Here is a 5,405-nt window from a genome sequence, read left to right on the forward strand (position 1 = left end):
AATATGTTATTAATGTAACCCGATCCATCGTATAAGAAATATTTTCAACAAGATTATTGTTTGAGAAAATAAAGGTCGAGTGTTGAAAATAAAAGCTTAAAAGATAAATTGATCCAAAAATCTTTGGCATCATCTTCAAGTATCCCATTGTCCATGTGCCAACTTTTGGCATGACAATAAACCGGCTTCAAATAGATTTCGCTTTCTCAAAGTCTCACCTATGAGTAGTAGCAAATTTAGAAATGAACCTCAACTAGAGCAATTAATGATCGTTGATCATTGCCCATCAACAGTTAATGATCACATATAGAAAAAAGGTTAATGAACCTCACAAATAACAAAATTTTCAAGTTATCATTTATTACAAATCACAGTCCACGGTATCATATATTCACAAATTTTCCAATTTTCATAAATTATAAACCTCGCCAGCAGGTAGCAAGCTCACATCCATAATTCACAAAACATAGCCCCGTTTGGTTCCCATTACATTTCACTTTTCTCTCTTTTATTTTTAACCACACAATCTTCCATAAAATAATATTACACGTAAATCGAAATTTTTACTTCTTTTTTTAAAAAAATAATGTTCCACCCATTTTTACTTTGAAAATGGAAGCCGAACGGGAGCATAAATTATAAATCATTCCCCAATAAAAATAGCATCCAAAAATTAACTTTAAAAAAAAAGCCAAAAAAAGGAGGCTTAATGATTCACACAACGATGATAGATAGTGGTGTCAAGGGCTTTGGCCCTGTCCGCCGAGGGCGCCAATTATCCGTAATTATCCGTGGCGTCAATGACTCAATGACAACAACTCACAATCTACACACCACTGGCCTAGATTTGTCCATCTAAGTTCTAACATTAACCATTAAAAAAAAATAAAATTGTAAAGGTAGTGGTACTGTGTACAAATGTTAAAACTAATAAAAATTAAGATGAATTCCCATAAAATGACTGATCAAGAAAAAAAGCCCAATCACTCAGAAGGTTGAAGGCTCGACGACGGAGTCAGGGCAGACGGTTGCACAACGGAAGAGAAATATTGCATAAAGGGTTTGGTTTGTGCTTTTCACCTTTGTCTATCTTCTGCAAAATTCATTTTGTCGTATGGTATGGAGACTAGGATACAATATGAAGCAATCGTAGATAAATTAATGGGCCAATTTTTTTAAATAAAAAGCCCAAAACAAAATGCTCAAGTTCAAACTTATCTCTTTTTCCTCCTTCCATAATCCATTAGGCTTCTAACTTCTCGATGGCAATTGCAAGTCTGCAACAATGGCGGCATCCAACCTGTAAATTATGACGGAGCTAGCACGGACGAACGCGCCACCTCGCTGCCAGTGTCTACGAGTTTGAAAGTCTTCTTTACAAGTTTTCCGATAGAGGGCAGTGGTCCTGTAGATCTTGAAAACCCAATCAAAATAATAAATTATAGTGCTGGGCCAATCCTTAGATTTTAGGAGCCTTATCCTAAATTCAAATATGGGGCCTTATAAATATATAAATAATAATTTTAGTTGAATAAAAATATTCAAAATTATAAAAATAATAATCTAAACTTTCAAATGTCTAAATTAAATTTACTCTTCTAAATTTTTTAATAGAAAATTAACAATTATACTATTATAATCAATCAATCAATCAATTTTAGAACTTCTTTTTCAATAGATACCATAACCAATTCATTCAACACTTTTCATGATATTGTTAACCAAATGTAAAATTTTATCAACTTCATTTTGAGAAGCTATTCTTGGTAGATGCATTTTCAAAATCGGTATATTCAATAATATTCTACAAACAGCCACACATATAAAAAATAATAATATGTTATTTTAATATAGTATATCACTTCAATCGTCTCTTTGATCTCTTCTGGCAAGCATTTTCTCAAGCTTGGAGCCCAAAAAATAACTCTTACCCATAATATCAGAATTTCTATCGCGTTTCAAAAAAATTTCAAACGTATCACAAAAAGAATTATCATCTAAAGTCTTTAATTTTTTTTTTTTTATTTTTAGAATCCAACAAAAATCCAAAAATATTTTCATATATGTTGAAATTGTTCAAACCTTAACTTAAGAAAAAGTCTGATCAACATATATAAAAAATAATCAATTCTAAAAAATTATTCAGTTGAATATGTTATCTCATCATTGAAATTTTTAACAAAATGCTTCTTTCTATGAATAATACATTTTTCATGAAATATTTCTTCAACTTCTATTTGAACAACAATTTTTTTAGCAGCAATCTTATTAGATTCAAATTTAATTTCTCGATATATTTAAAAAGATGAAATAAGTGCTTTCAAGGACTAACAGTAGCGTCATTGTCCTTGGATTCTAATATTTTGCTTACTATACTAAGAATTGTTATGTATTATACAAAATAACCTTGCAAAAAAAAAAAAAAAACACTGATAATTCATATATATGTGATCTAATAAGTACCGGAGTTCATCTTATTTTAAACACCGATGATGTGTCATATGCATCCATTGGTGAATAAACTTATGATGAGCCTCAAAAATTGATTTAGGTTTAAAATCCACCAATAGATAGATGTACTTGACAAGTCACGATACCAAACATAAGATTAGTACCAATACTCAATCGATAATTTTTTTTATACATAAAAATATATAATAATTCATTAAACAATTCTTGCCATGAGGTATCAATAAGAAATTTAAAAAAAAAAAAATTCTACTTTAATTAGACTTATTAAAATATCTACATAAATAATATTTTAATACTTCTACAAATAAAGACTAAACTAACCTTACGTATACATTTTTTTTAAAGATTAATACATTTGCTAATTGAACAACTTAATTTGCTTGGTTAATTGCGTTCAATTTTTTATTTTTCACTTTTTATGAACTATATATAATAATTTGTTTAGGGGTCCTAAAAAAAGTAAGGCCTTAGACGAACGCCTATCTCACCTGTAGTTAGAGGCGCCATGACTGAAATGCTTTGAAAATACAATTCCTCGAATTTCTTCTTTACCTACTTGAATACAAGTAAGATCACTAATCTGTTTGGCCACAATTAAAATGCCCATCACGGATATGTAAAATTGAAAATTGATTTGAAAAAATGAAATAGAAACAAATTTGGATTGAGAAAACGAAAAACTCATGGATCAGGTACCTACCTCCGGCAATTTGCAAAATCTCACAAGCTTTCGTTTTCTTTAGGTTCTGACATTTCTAAGCTCTTAGAGCACTCCAAAAATGATGGTGTATGATGTGTAAATAGGACGCTCTTTAACGTAATGAATACAACGAGCATATACATTTTTCTTTCTTTTTCGTTGTTCTAATATGAATAACACATGCTTCTCTTAAATCAATTTTTTTCACATGCTAGCATAAAACAATAATGGTGATGTTTTAAATATCTTTACGAATTTTCTTCTATGCGATTCTCTTAACAATAATGTAATACATGAAACATCTTTTTAACATTTTCAATTAAATCAACATCAAAGTATTTTCATACTATCTATTTTTCAAAAAGAATACATCAATATACTTTGATTTGAGAAACTCAAAATACATTTACATATAACAAAATAATTTAAAAAATTCATTTTAAGTTATTCAATCAAATTAAAGACAGAATACTATGTTGATAAAAATAAAATACTAAATATTTCATCTTTATTTTCTTGTCAACTCTCTGTCTAAGCAAAAAGAATAAAGACTAATTATAAGTTAGCATACCCATGAATATTTTAAAAATATAATCACATTACCTATCACCCTAAAAAAATTTCCTTTACAACTATCGAATTTCAAATTACTCATGTAAGATAAAATAACAACTAGAATCCCTCCATCTTGTGTTCTCCAATATAATTATTCAAATAAATAAAATATTAAATATTTTTAAGAATTGATAGCCTAAATAATACATTTTTTGTTGATTTAGTTAGAAGTGTTAAATGATATTTAGGTATTACATTAATTACTAAATGAGATATGAGGTGGAAGAAAGTTCATAAGGAGTTTTAAGCATTATTTATGTTAACATGCGAAAGAAAAGTGGTCGAGAGTGGAATATGCTATTCAAAAACTTGGGATTTTTATAATTTTTGGATCTTTGATAAGGGAGGTATTGTTATTCAAAACTTGGAAAAAATGGCATTGTGGAATTTTTGAAAGAGAGGAGGGTTCTTTGAAATTATCATATAGCTTGGGGGAGATAGACATTATTTAAAACTTGAAATATGAGAAGTTTGTGTAACTTTTGAAAAGTAGGGATATCCTTGAAATTATAGAAATCTCAAGGAAGGTCTCTGTAATTTATCCTAATAAAATTGATTTCATTTTTCCTTCAAAAAAATTGAAAAATGATTTCGTATTAGGATTTACTTTAAAGTGGATCTTTGCATTGTAGTAAAGGATCTTAGCTCTTGTTTGGTAAAGCTTTTGTTTGCTAAAAGTTGGTCAAACTTCATCTTTAATTAAACGTTTGATTGAACTCACACTTTTTATTCATTTCTCAGCATATATTTTATGAAATCCACTAATTTTAATAAACTTTTAGTAACATCATACATCGTCTTAATCAAAGGAGCCGTGCTATGTGTGACATGCTCCTCAAAAGAGAGGGGGCCTGCGCTTTTTTTATTGGGTGCAAGCCCCCTCCCCCATGTGAGGGGAGTGTACACGGACGTGTCAATCGCTCGTGTACAAGTAGCAATTTTCTAATCAGAGAGAGGGAGACGGGTAGGGAGATTGGTTTGCTTCAAAAAGTTGAGCTTTTCGGCTCGCTCATCCTATTTGGTAGGGTCATGAGAGACCATTGTTATAGTATTAGAAATGAAGGAGCTTATTCAGCATACGAAATACATAGAGAATGGATAACGGGAATAATATATAAACACTCTAATAACGGGTAAGTTTCGATCGCCATGAAAGGCGCAATGATATATGCACATCCTTTTCTACAAAATTAAATTTTAGTAGTAGAGATATAACTTAAAAATTATATTTTGCACAAAGACTTTTGCTTGCTTTAATATCATATTGAATTACTTGTTTTAAAATATTTAATGATTAAATATAGTCGTATGTATATCGTCTAAATATCATCTTTAACATATACTTTTTTCAACAAAATCATCGTACGTGTTTCATATTAATTTTCTTCAAGTGAATTTAGAAAACTTGCAAATTATCTTACCCAATTTGAATTGACAACTTATCATCTAATTGCTTTCAAATCGTAAAAATTGCACCATATGTAATTGTATTTATACAAATTTTACATGATGAAATTTCAAATAACAGCACAAAACCTTAAAATACATACTTTACAAGCTTTGAAAAACTTTGAAAATAAATACTTTACAATCTCTGGAAAGATACGCAACCATCTCA

This window comes from Olea europaea, unplaced genomic scaffold (assembly GCF_002742605.1).
Source record: "Olea europaea var. sylvestris unplaced genomic scaffold, O_europaea_v1 scaffold1142, whole genome shotgun sequence".
Classification (NCBI taxonomy): Eukaryota; Viridiplantae; Streptophyta; class Magnoliopsida; order Lamiales; family Oleaceae; genus Olea; species Olea europaea.